Raw genomic sequence first — 14,432 nt, 5'->3', positions numbered from 1 at the left:
GTGCTGCTATGAACATATTGGTGCATATATCCTTTCTGATTGGTGTTTCTGGTTTCTTGGGATATATTCCTAGAAGTGGGATCACAGGGTCAAATGGGAGTGCCATTTTTAGTTTTTTGAGGAAACTCCATACTGTCTTCCATAGTGGCTACACCAGTCTGCATTCCCACCAGCAGTGCACGAGTGTTCCTTTTTCTCCACATCCTCTTCAGCACTTGGCGTTTGTTGATTTGTTGATGATAGCCATTCTGACAGGTGTGAGATGGTACCTCATTGTTGTTTTGATTTGCATCTCTCGGATGATTAGTGACTTTGAGCATGTTTTCATATGTCTCTTGGCTTTCTGAATGTCCTCTTTTGAAAGGTGTCTATTTAGATCCTTTGCCCATTTTTTGATTCGATTGTTTATCTTCTTGTGTTAAGTTGTATGAGTTCCCCATACATTTTGGTGATTAAGCCCTTATCAGATATGACATTGGCAAATATGTTCTCCCATGCAGTGGGTTTTCTTGTTGTTTTGTTGATGATTTCTTTTGCTGTGCAGAAGCTTTTTATTTTGATGTAGTCTCATTTGTTCATTTTCTCTTTAGTTTCAACTGCCCTAGGAGCTGTATCAGTGAAGAAATTGATTCGGCATATGTCTGAGATTTGTTGCCTTTGGATTCTTCTAGAATTTTTATGGTTTCCCGTCGGGCATTTAAGTCCTTTATCCATTTTTAGTTTATTTTTGTGTATGGTGTAAGTTGGTGCTCTAGTTTCATTTTCTTGCATATATCTGTCCAATTTTCCCAACACCATTTATTGAAGAGACTATCTTGACTCCATTGTATGTTCTTGCCTCCTTTGGCAAATATTAATTGAGCATATTGGTTTGGGCTGATTTCTAAGGTCTCTATTCTATTCCATTGATCTATATGTCTGTTCTTGTGCCAGTACCAGGCAGTTTTGAGAACAGTGGCTTTGTAATACATCGTGATATCTGGTATTGATATCCCACCTACTTTGTTCTTTCTCAGGATTGCTGAAGCTATTTGGGATCTTTTTTTATTCCAGATGAATTTTTGGAGAGTTTGTTCTAGGCCGGAGAAATATGCTGTTAGTATTTTAATGGGAGTGCGTTGAATTTCTAGATTGCTTTGGGTAGTATGGACATTTTAATGATGTTGATTCTACCAATCCATGAACACGGTATATTCTTCCATCTGTTTTTGTCTTCCTCTAAATCTTTTTTAAACGTCCTGTAGTTTTCTGAGTAGAGGTCTTTTACCTCTTTAGTTAAGCTTATTCCTAGGTAGCTTAATTTTTTGGTGCGATGGTAAATGGGATTGTTTTTATAAACTCTCCTTCTGAAAGTTCACTATTGGTGTATAGAAATGCCTCAGATTTCTTGGGGTTAATTTTGTATCCTGCTACATTGCCAAATTCATGTATTAAGTCTAGTAGTTTTTTGACGGAGTCTCTAAGGTTTTGTATGTATAATATCATGTCGTCTGCAAATAAGGACAGTTTTACTTCCTCTTTTCCAATTTGGATGCCTTTTTATTTCTTCTTCTTGTCTAATTGCAATGGCTAATACTTCCTTGACTATGTTGAACAGGAACGGTGAGAGTGGGCATCCTTGTCTTGTTCCTTTTCTTAGGGGAAATGGTGTTAGTTTTTGTTCCTTGAGTATGATGTTGGCTACGGGCCTGTCATATATGGCTTTTATTATGTTGAGGTATGATCCTTCCATTCCCACCATGCTGAGAGTTTTTATCAAAAATGGGTGTTGGATTTTGTCAAATGCTTTTTCTGCATCAATTGACATGACCATGTGGTTTTTTTCTTTCAATTTGTTTATGTGATGAATCACGTTGATTGATTTGCATATATTTTACCATCTTTGCATTCCTGGGATAAATCCTACTTGGCCATGGTGTATGATCTTTCTGATGTACTGCTGGGTCCTATTTGCTAAGATTATGTTGAGGATTTTGGCATCTAGGTTCATGAGGGATATTGGCCTGTAATTCTCTTTCATTGTGTTGTCTTTACCTGGTTTTGGTATTAGGGTGATGCTGGCTTCACAGACTGAGTTTGGAAGTGTTCCTTCCTCTTGGATTTTTTGTAGTAGTCTGAGGAGGATCGGTTTTAGATCATCCTTGAATGTTTGGTAAAACTCCCCTGTGAAGCCATCTGGGCCTGGGCTTTTGTTTGCTGGAAGCTTTTCGATGACTGCTTCAATTTCTTCCATAGTTATTGGCCTATTGAGATTTTTAGATTCTTCCTGATTGAGTTTTGGAATGTTATATTTTTCTAGGAATTTGTCCATTTCCTCCAGGTTGTCTAGTTTGTTGGAGTAGAGTTGTCTGTAGTATTGTTTAACAATCATTTGTATTTCTGTGGGGTCTGTTGTTATTTCGCCTCTATCATTTCTGATTTTGTTTAATTGGGTCCTCTCTCTCTGCTTCTTGGTGAGCCTGGCTAGAGGTTTGTCAATCTTGTTTATCCTTTCAAAGAACCAGCTCTTGGTTTCATTGATTTTCTTTATCATCTTTTTGGTCTCTATGTCATTTATTTCTGCTCTAATCTTTATTATCTCCTTCCTTCTGCTCACTCTGGGTTTTTCTTGTTGCTCTCTTTCTAATTCTTTGAGTTGTAGAGTTAGATGATTTACTACCATTTTTTCTTGCTTTTTGAGATAGGCCTGTAGATCTACAAACTTCCCTCTCTGGACTGCTTTCATTGTGTCCCATAGGTTTTGGATTGTTGTGTTTTCATTGTCATTAGTTTCCAGGATGCTTTTAATTTCTTCTTTGATCTCATTGGTAACCATATCAATATTTAATAACATGCTATTCAGCTACCAAGTGTTTGAGTATTTTGGGTTGTTTTTTTTTTTGTAGTTTATTTCTAATATTATGCCATTGTTATCTGAGAAGATACTTGGTATAATTTCAATCATCTTGAATTTGGGGAGACTTTGTTTGTGACCCAATATGTGGTCTATTTTTGAATGTGTCTTATGAGCCCCTGAGTAGAATGTATATTCCGTGGCTTTGGGGTGAAGTGTTCTGAAGATGTCAATTAAGTCCATCTGATCAAGTGAGTCATTTAGGGTTGCTGTTTCTTTGCTGATTGTTTGTCTAGAGGATTTATCCAGTGATGTCAGTGGTGTATTAGAGTCCCCTACTATGATTGTATTGTTGTCGATCTCTCCTTTGATATCTCCCAGGAGATTTTTTATGTATGTTTGTGCTCCTGCATTGGGTGCATATATGTTTATCAGGGTTATATACTTTTGTTGTATTGATCCCTTTAGTATTATGAAGTGGCCTTCTTATCTCTTGTTATCGCCTTCACTTTGAGGTCTATTTTGTCCGACAAAAGTATTGCTACCCCAGCTTTTTTTCATTTCCATTTGCCTGAAAGATATTTTTCCATCCCCTCACTTTCAATCTCTGTGAGTCCCTTCTTCCGAGGTGGGTCTCTTATAGACAGCAAATATATGGGTCATGATTTTTTATCCATTCAGCCACGTGATGTCTTTTGGTTGGAGCATTTAGTCCGTTTATGTTTAAAGTTATTATTGAAAGGTACTTGTGTGTAGCCATTTCTTTTTTTGTGTATGTGGCTGTTTTCTTTCAGAGCTTTTTGTTTCTTCTTTTTACACCAGTCTCTTTAGGATTTCTTGTATGGCTGGCTTGGTGGTGATAAACTCCCTTAGCCTTTTTTTATGTCTGTGAAGCTTCTGATTTCCTCTTCAATTTTAAATGATAGCCTTGCTGGATAGAGTATTCTTGGATTCTGTCCTTTGATTTGCATCACTTTGTAAATTTCCGTCCATTCTTTTCTGGCCTGATGTGTTTCTGTTGAGAAATCATTTGATAATCTAACGGGAGATCCCTTGAATGTAACTTTCCGTCTCCTCTTGCAGTCTTTAAGATTCTCTCTTTGTCCTGAATATTTGCCATGGTCATTATGATGAGTCTTGGTGTGGGTCTTTTCGGGTTCACCTTGTTTGGGGCTCTCTGTGTTTGTGTGATTTTTTCTTCCCCACCTCTGGGAAGTTTTCTAATATTATTTTTTCAAATAGGTTTTCTAACTCTTTTTCCTCTTTCTGTTGTTCTGGTACCCCGATTATTCATATGTTGTTTCATTTCATGTTGTCCCAACGATCCCTTAGGCTCTCCTCCCGTCTTAAAATTTTTTTCTCCAATTGCTGTTCAGTTTGCGTGTGTTTTGTTTCCCTGTCTTCTAATTTGCTAATTCAATCCTACACTTCTCCTAGTCTACTGTTGAAACTTTCAATGGTGTTTTTTATTGCAGCTATATCACTCTTCATTTATTCTTGGTTCTTACATAATTTATTGATTTTTTCATCTGTTTCTTCTTGCTTCTTGCATAAGTTGTTGATTTTTCCTCCATCCGGTTTATGCTCTCTAGGACCCTTATTCTGAATCATTTTTCTGACATGTGGCATGCCTCTGTATCACTTAGCTGCTTTTCTGGCAAGTCCTTCTTTTCTTTCCTTTGGGAGTTTCTTTGTCACCCCATGTTTGATCTCACTGACATATCTAGATGTTGAGTCATGCAGGGGCTGCTCCTTGGGTGACAGTGGCTTCTCGGGCTGTGGTTGCTCCTCGGGCAGTTGTGGTAGAAGATGCTCCTCAGTTGGTAGCAGCTCCTCTGGTGGGTGTATTTTCACAGTTGTGGTGGCTCCTCTGGTTGTGATGATTTCATTTTTATTTATATTGTACTAAATGCACATTGATAAAAATTATAAAGCAAGATATTCAATCATATTTATCAGTTATTTTCTTGCCCTAGTATAGACATAAAATTATTGATTTTATTTATGTCTTTCCATATGTTTTACTCAATTTTTTGGATGATACCCATATTCTGATACTTGGATCTTTATGTTAATATCTATGTGACTGTGTCTTAAAATAGCATTAATATATTGATATATGTTAATAGCAGATTCAGCAGGTACATTTTACACAGAAAAGTTAATAAGCCTTATTTTTAGAGCTGTTTTAGGTTCACAACTATATTGAGTGAAAAGTACAGAGAGTGCCCATAACCCCTACAGCCCCTGCACCCACAGCTCATTTTCGACATCCTTCTCCTTAGAGGTTCATTTATTTCAATGGATGGATGCGCATTCACCTATCATTACCAACCAAAGTCCATAGTTTACATGAAGATTCATTCTTGTTCTTGTGTATTCTATGGGTTTTGACAAATGTATGATGACACGTATCATATAGAATCTTGTTGCTGCCGTCAAAGTCCTCTGTGCTCTGTTTGTTCATCCCTCCCTTCTCCCTAAGCCATGGAAACCACTGATCATTTTTACTGTCTTCATGGTTTTGCCTTTTCCTGAATGTTGTGTAGTTGGCATCATACAGTAGGTATCTTTTTGTGTGATAAAAAAGTTAAAATTTTAAGGTAATTGGATGTATTTATGCAAGATGTTCTTTGTCCTTTGTAGTTTTTGTTGTTGTTCATCAGCATAGAATCTAATGACATGTGCTATACACACACACACACACACACACACAAAAAGATTTCTCCTGGCCACCTAATGGGAAGGTAGAGGAAAATGATCTTACACACAACTGCAGAGCACTGACTGTTTGGACCATCCTAGTCGACAGGCTGGGTCCTAAGAGACTCTCACAATGGACTGAGACAGTCTCAAGTAGTCCTTCCTACAACTGGAATCACAAAGTAGTTCATATTTATCTTGCAATTGGAAATGGGGCTAGAAGAGTCTGTTTTCTATGTTTTCAGTGCTAGAAAGTGTAGTGGCTAGCAACCATGCTTCCTTGTGATGTTCATCCTAAACTGGCTTATCTTCACTGAAGAGCTGGGGAAGCTGTATTGTGTTAGGCCAAAATAAGTATACTCTCTTCCAACTGCTCTAAATAGAGGGAGTCTAGAAAACTCATACTATTTCCTCGATGATCCTTTTTTTGCACTAACAATAAGACTTTCTGTCATTGTGATGGGGTTTGGGTAGGATTATGTTCATTGTACATAGCAGTCAAAGGTAGTACAATATTTTGATAGATCCCATTCCTTTCTTGTCCTTGCATTTGGTATATTTAAAATGAACAAGTCAATGTTCTTAATGTGATAATGGCTTACCAATAATATGGTTAATATCTACTCAAGTATAGTTTTCTGGTGTGGTCCCAAAGGGATACTTTATAACAAAGCATCAATCCAGTACTTTTAAAGTCATGAATTTTTCTATGATTGTTTTAAAGTGTATTTTACTTCTTTCTTTAATAGTGGATGAGATTGCTGCAGAAGGCTCTTTAAACAGGTAGGATTTTACTGATTTTTAAAAGTTATATGTTAAGGGAGTGCGGAGAAAAGAAACTACCATTTCTAGAGTGTTGTGCTGTGGATGAGACCCAATATACCCTATCTACAATAATAAAAGAAAAAGATGCTAATTAACCATAACTTTGCTACGCCCTAAGCCATGCCCACCATCCAATCAGAACGACTATATGCAAATTAACCCAACCAAGATGGTGGCCAGCAGCCATGGAACTGGAGCAAGCAGGAGGCTTGGTTGCCCAGGCGATGGAGGAAGCCAAGCTTCCTGCCTGCCTGAGCCAGCTGTGACGTCCACTCAAGGCACCAAAGTTTCAATTATAGTAGTCAAATAAATCTCAGATGCCTGCTTTCAGCCAGCCTCCACTGGAGCTTGGGTGGCTGGGGGTTGTGGCCAGCCTGCAAACAACCATCAGCCCCTCACCCAGGCTGGCAACACCTCATGGGGTGAAGGTCCTCGCTGGGGGGCTTTGTCAGCCTGCAAACTGCCATCAGCCACTCACCCAGACTGGCCAGACACCCCAGCAGGACACCACCCAACCCTGAAGAGGGTGTGGCCAGCCTGAAATTGGCCCTCAGCCCCTCACCCAGGCTGACTAGGCACCACAGGGGGACCCCCACCCTGAAGGGGCTGTGGCCAGTCTGCAAACAGCCATGAGCCCCTCACCCAGGCTGGCCAGGAACTCCTATATAATAAAAGGGTAATATGAAAATTGACCCAACAGCAGAATGACTCTGAATGACTGGTCACTATGACACACACTGACCACCAGGGGACAGATGCTCAATGCAGAAGCTGCCTCCTGGTGGTAAGTGCGCTCCCACAGGGGGAGCCCTGCTCAGCCACAAGCCAGGCTGATGGCTTCCAGTACAGCGGTGGTGGTGGGAGCCCCTCTCCCACATCCTCAGCAGCGCTAAGGATGTCCAACTGCAGCTTAGGCCTGCTTCTCTCTGGCAAGTGGAAATCCCCGAGGGCTCCTGGGTTTCCAAAGGGATGTCTGACTGCCAGTTTAGGCCCAATCCCCCAGGGACCGGAACTAAGCCACCAGGTAGTCATCCCCCGAGGGGTCCCAGACTGCAAGAGGGCACAGGCTGGGCTGACGGATCCCCCGCCGAGTGCACAAATTTTTGTTCACCGCGCCTCTATTATTATATAATTAATTGTGTTATAGAGTCATCTCAATAGCTCTGCAAAGTAGCTGTGCTATTATAGCCTAGTCTTTATTAAAGAGGGAACTGGGGTTCAGGGAAGTGACTGCATTGAGCCATGATTCCATAGTTAGCAAGTGGCTGACCCATAATTTGACTGTCACCCAGCTTGGTTCCCAAATCTAATCTGTTGTCCCTCAACATCTATACTAATAAAAGGGTAATATGCTAATTAGGGTGGCTGTCTTCTGGATGTTCATTGGGATGTCCATCCGGACAAAGCCACAGGACTTGCGACACACAGGAGGGGTGGGAGGGAAGGGCAATTCAGGTGCAGCTGATCCAGCACCATGGCCCCTTTTACAGAGGCAGCAACAAAGTGGTGACTTGTCCCCTTCTGCAAAGGAGACATGAGACAGGCCATGGTGTGGCTCAGTCCCAGCACTGCCCCTTCCTCAGAGGCAGCCACAGAGGCAGCACGCGGGCCTGGTCCATGTGCCACGCCTTCCGCAGAGGCTGGACAGGGAGCAACCTGCTGTGCCTCAACCTCCCATAGCCCCTCCTTCAGCCAGCCAGGCCCCAGGTCTCCCCCTACCCACCAGTGGGTGGGGGGCAGGGCCAGTGCTAAGAACCAAAGGCTAAGGTCCTGCCTCTGCAGTGGCCAGCAGTGGCTGCAGCAGCAGGGTGATGGGAGCAATGCTTTCCGCTGTTCAGCCCAGTCCCTCCTGCAGAGGAGGACATCCCCTGAGGGCTCCAGGCCTGTGAGAGGGGGCAGGCAGGGTTGAGAACCCCCACCCCAGCATGAATTTTGTGCAGTGTGCCTCTAGTACACTGAGAAGTTCCTGTGTACAAATGGCAGGAAGATACACAAGAGAATTAGATCAACTCAGAAAGTGAAATTGCATTGTCTGGTAACTCTGATTTAGTGTTTTTTCTAAGAGGCCCAGTTCGTCCAAGCATTTATCTTAGTGGTAAATAGGACCTTGTTCTTCTTCATAAACCTTTTATGGCCCAGTTAGCTACGGCCACAGAACCAAAGGCTGTACCTAACCACGGCCTAATCAAGCAACATTGTTAGGTAAAATGATATCTATTCTTCTTGAGGTGAATTATTTATCTGTAAGTAAAAAATATGTATGTATAAAACATGTTATGTTAATTAAATTCAGGGTGTATTTAGAGGATATTTCTGATTGATTTCTCTATTTACTGACATCCAAGTCTGGTTTCCTTTCAGGTTGGTATCTTTGCCTACTTGTGTGAAGTTTTATCTTTTTCTTCTTAGAGTCCTTTTTTCCTCTTCCATGACTTTTCTTGATTTTTTTTACTTTCTCCTCTTTCTTAGGTGTCTCTTTCACTGTGCAATTTTTTTCCCCTTCTGCCAGCTCCCGGGTTCTCCATTTTTTCTATAGACAGAATCAAAGGCACATAGCATTTCAGGAATTTAAGGAAGCCTGGCATTTAATTAATCAAAACACCTTTAGTACTTCAACCTTGTTTACTATCCTGGCCAAGTGGTGGATCTTCATTGAAGTCTTCCTCTACTTCAGACTAGTGACCACAGCATAGTTTCTTATCTGTCAGAGGACTTCATTTTTTTTTTTTAATTTCTTTTATTGCTTAAAGCATTACAAAGGGTATTACATAGGTGTCCTTTTTTTTCCCTACTCTTGACAATACTCCAGCTTCCCCTACCCCCCAGTGTCTTATGTTCATTGGTTATGCTCATATGCATGCATTCAAGTCCTTCAGTTGATCTCTTACCCCCCTCCCTCCTGCCCCCCAACCCTCCCCGGCCTTCCCGCTGTAGTTTGACAATCCGTGTGAGGCAGCTCTGCCTCTGTAACTATTATTGTTCAAAAGTTTATAATGGTCTCTATTATCCATGAATGAGTGAGATCAAATGAGCAATACCCGAGGGGCAAGAGGAGTCTTTTTTGTCCCTTCATTTTAGCCTTGGAGGTAACTTACAAAGTTGAACACTTGAGCAGGGAAACGGTCTACTCTAGATAGACATATAGCATATTAACATGGGGAGTACACCAAATTAGCTGTTGAAATAATTAGCTGCAATTGAGGATGCTGAGGGGGAAGTGATCTCTTTGCTATATGTACAGCCCTCATGCTTGGTGGAAAAGATGAGTCCTCAAATACAGTCAGGATTCTTCTTCAGCAAGGTACTGATGTCTTTTCTCAAGATAACTGTGGGTGAACTGCCGAAGAATATGCTTTTGTGATTGGTTTTAATTTGTGTTTGATTCAAAATGCTAGTTATCACTAAACTGAGTTTTAAAATAGTTTCACTGTTCCTTTTTATGTACCAGGTGAGATTTCATAGTTTGGTTCAGGCATTTTGGGAATGGCAGTGAATTAGTGCATGTCCTCAGCCAGAAACAAAGCAAAAGCTTGACTAGTTAGGAGCAAATGGCCAGATTCTTTATCTCAGAACATTTAACATCTTTATCCTTTGCATTCCAAGTAGAACCTCTATGCATGGGCTTACAAATAAAGTCTCATCTCTGATTTTTCTAACTATTTATTTGGGGTCTTGAAGGGTTCACTTCAGCAGAAAAACCTGTATTTTCTGGAGGCTATCTCTATCCCCTCCCCTTAAATTCTTCAGCAACATAAAGGATTCCATATGTCCAAGGGAGGCAATCTTCTCTCACCAGTCAGCTGGAGACGTCTAAATACAAGGACATTCTAATCTTTCTTCTTCCCGCATTGATCCTATTGCTGCAGAATTGCTATTGAAACTGGGCCTATAGTCATGGTTGATCTTTGCTCCCTGGTGAGCCTTGCTGATTCAGATTTCTGGGTCTTCATGTTGATTCTCTCTTGGACTTGAAAGCCACAGCTTTTTATTAGTTTACATACATATGCTGTTAGGCTCAGCATATGCGCCCTGCATACACACACACACACAAACACACACACACACACACACACACACACTGGAGAGTCTATGTGGAGCTCACTCCTTAACCCACACCTTTGTGGACTAGCTACCCTTGGAGCTTCTTGTTTGTATTTTTCTGCTGGCAGGTATCACTTGGAACTATTCTAAGCTGTGAGAGAGGTTCAAATAATGCTGCATGAAAAGACAAGACTTTTTCCTTTGTTACCAGATCTGTTCACTTTAATCCTGTAGAGCAGGGGTTCTCAACTTTCTGGCCCTTTAAATACATTTCCTCATGTTGTGAACCAACCATAAAATTATTTTCGTTGCTACTTCATAACTGTAATGTTGCTACTGTTATGAATCATAATGTAAATATCTGATATGCAGGATGGTCTTAGGAGACCCCTGTGAAAGGGTCAGTCGACTGCCAAAGGGGTCGCGACCCACAGGTTGAGAACCAATGCTGTAGAACATCTTTGTTTAGGTAGTAGAAGGTCCCACGTCACTTTGCCCACAGAGGTGGGCACCAACTTGCCTGAGAGTCCATAATTGACACTGGTCCCTCAAGGGATCTCTTTGCCATAACAATGAAACTTTCCTAAGTGAATTGAATTAACTTCAGGTTTCAACATATTTTAAATTATGCCTCACATGGAAGGCAGAAAGTTCTGATTCAAAAATAGGTTATTGATCCTTACAATTGCTAAGGACCCATCCATGACTCATCAGTGTCCATTTGTGACCAGTAGGATTCTATCTTCCAAGCCAATGGGGGTGGATAAGGAGATGAAGCATCATTTCCATAAAGATCTGCTTGTTGACAGTGTGAGTAGGTAGAGAAGAGGTAGTACTAGTCCAGCCCCGGTGCTCACTTCTATTAGTTTTCTTTTTGCTCTTGGTAGGTTTTGCTGTAAAAATAAGGGAGCATCGTGTTATCTGACTTCATGAGGAAATATATATGTACATACATTTAGTTGCAAGTTATATATTAACTGAGATACCCTGAATTACAAGTCACAAAGAGGGAACAGGTATAACCCAATGTAATAACATTTTCTGAAAACTTCAGCATTTGAATGTTAGGAGATATGAAAATCCCATTTTGGGATTTTTTGGATTCCAAAATGGTTTCAATAAATAAAATTCACGAACAGATTTTTTTCTTTGCTTACTACTCCTCTGAACATTTCTTTTTGCTGTATTATCTCATTTAATCCTTCTAAGAACCTTCTAAAATAAGGCAGTAAATTTCTGATTTTGTAGCGATGGACCTTGAGCCAAAGAAAGTGACTTGTTTGAGAACAAATAGCTGTTGTTTACTGAACTAGGACGTCTGAGTTCAAGACACTTGCCATTATGTCAAGCTAACTCTAATTAATGCACTGAAATATACTTCCCTCAAACATGACTATTTCTCATTAAAAAAGCAATTTTCATGGTTCATAAAGTTTGTAGACCTTACAAATTTGAATCATTTGGCATAATTAAAGTTTTAATATTAGCTCTGATATTATCTGAAGTATTCTTAGAATTAACTATATTTGGTGAATATTTTATATTCATATTAAGGCAGTAATATTATTTATCATTATTTTTTTGTCCATAGCAAGCAACAACTCACTTCTGAATATAAAGAAGGAAAGAAACCCCCAAAATCTGAAGGCAGCAATCTTGGTAAGGCTTCTGATAGTGAATTACTCTTGGTGCACCTACCTTAAATGAAGTCAAAGTAAGGAAGTTTTGCTAATGAAAGAGTAGTGGAAAAATAACAACAATGTGTAAGTTGCATGTATGTTTTCTTAACCTCTTTCTTAATAGAATTGTATTCAGTATGATTAAACATGTTAATGATATGTAATTTAAAATCTGGGGTAATATTATTTGAAAAGAAGTTCATTTATTTAGTCCCGAGCCTTAAAGTGTGTCATATGATATCTTTATGTAAAAAAGAAAAAAGGTGTTAATTTATGATGTTGTATGTTTCTACTTTATTCACATGATAACAAATTGGACTTGTTTTAAAAATGGATCTTAGCTTTAGTTTTTATGTCTAATGGGTCACATTTAGTAAATGAATACTTGGTATTACACAGTGATTTGTCTCACTACAAAAGTAACTAAAACTAGGAACTCAACAATACCTTCCTGGTACCACAAACAAACCGCAAACCAGAAAAGCTACAACACTTAGCCAGTGTGCAACAGACCCAATGGAATTGTTTTTTAAAGATATCTACCCATAGTACAGAAGTCAGAAAGGTAATGCCTGCTGAGAAGCATAGCAAGCTTGACTTATTATTATTATTATTATTATTATTATTATGTTTTTTTAGGTTTGACATATTATACCAACAAGGTCTTACTCTTATCAACTTCATTGCTTAGAAGTTAAAACAGAATGAGATATGTTGACTTCATTAGTTGAATAATTGTCATGACACTGTAATTTCTTTAGAATATGATGCTCTGTAGCCATTGGTCAGAAGGTTATCATAATAAATATTCAAAGAACCCAACCTGGGACTCAGGAAATGATAATAAAAGGTGTTGCACAATAACAAAAATGCCAGTGTGCTACCCAGATGTGGCACTAGGTCGTTGTGCAATTGGAAGTGTTTGAGGAAACCTTGGACTTAGTGGACCTTTCTCAGAGGATTTGTGTAGGTTGGTTTACAAGTTATAGGAAATATAAGGATGGACTAGCGTTTTGCCCTTGAAGGTGTGCATAATATGAGAGAGCTGTCCCTGGTTCATTTCTGTGTTGTTGTTTTTTAACAGAATTTTCAAAGAAAATGTAAAAAATAAGTCATTCATTTGTCCACTTAATGGTCTGCTATTTAACTCTCAGGTGTCTTTTAGGTGCTAAGTGTTATTCTGATGTTTCAGAATGGGAACATTTTAACACCATAGTCCTTGCCCTCTATGAGCTTGTTAGTATCATTGTCATTTCTGTTATTCACATTACGTCATTCAGTGGTACTAGCTGTCAGAGCGCACTATGAGCTTATAATGATCCTTGTTTATTCTTTTGTGTTGGCATGTAGGATGTGCCAGAGTCTTTAAGTCCATGATGAGAATTAGGGTTTTAAACATATGGGTGAGGCGTTGGCATGGTGGTTCAGTTGCTTAAAGTGTTGTCCCTGATATGCCAAGGTTGTGGTTTTGCTGCCTGGTCAGGGCACAAAAGTAGAATCACCCAATGAATGCATAAATAAGTGCAACCAATATTACTTCTCTCTAGTGAATTTCTTAAAAATTTAAAAGAAATAAAAAATGTGGGTGTGTTTTAAAGTAAGCCTGCAGCTGCAAATACGTTTGCCAAGCATTTCAATCCTATTTAGTTGGAGGAATTGTCAGGGTGATGATTTCATTTTCTTTATGGGAACTTTCATGCTAAAGAACCTGTTGTCAGTCATTAGGACTCTGTATTTTCTATTCTGAGTCAATCTGATTGTTGCTTGTTTCATATTATTTTCTGACATCATTGTTTCTTTTATCCTTTTCCAGCCTTTATTCCAATAGCTACAAATCTACAGGAATCTACAAAATCAGCACAAACCAAAACAAAATCAAAGACAGGTATTCTGTGAAATCAGCTTCTGACTGTAATCATGTATAACATATCAACCCAAATAATAACAAGTTCACATAATGCAATTTTGTTAGAGGTTCCTAAATCCACACCTTGGTTTGCTTATTCACTAGAAAACTTTAGGGGACTCAGAAAATAGTTGTGTTCATACCTGAGATTTATTACAGGGAAAGACCATAGTAAAATCAGCAAAGAGCAAAGATTATGTGTGTGACAAAGGGTGGAGGACACCAGGCACAAGCTTCCAAGTGTCCTCTCCCTGTGGAGTTCCCAGGAGCTCTTCATTACTCCAGGCTCAAATTCTGACAACACACGTGAAACAAGGTCATCTACCAGTCTTGTTAGGCTCAGTGACAAGGTTTTTAGGGCACTATGGCCACATGGGCATCTCCCCCATAACTTGTACCAAACGTCTAGATTCCCAGAAGGAAAGCAAGTGTTGACCATGAGCCC

Source organism: Myotis yumanensis, unplaced genomic scaffold (assembly GCF_028538775.1).
Source record: "Myotis yumanensis isolate MYYU_CA2020_CCGP unplaced genomic scaffold, mMyoYum1.0.hap1 SCAF_1, whole genome shotgun sequence".
Classification (NCBI taxonomy): Eukaryota; Metazoa; Chordata; class Mammalia; order Chiroptera; family Vespertilionidae; genus Myotis; species Myotis yumanensis.
This window is presented reverse-complemented; position numbering follows the sequence as displayed.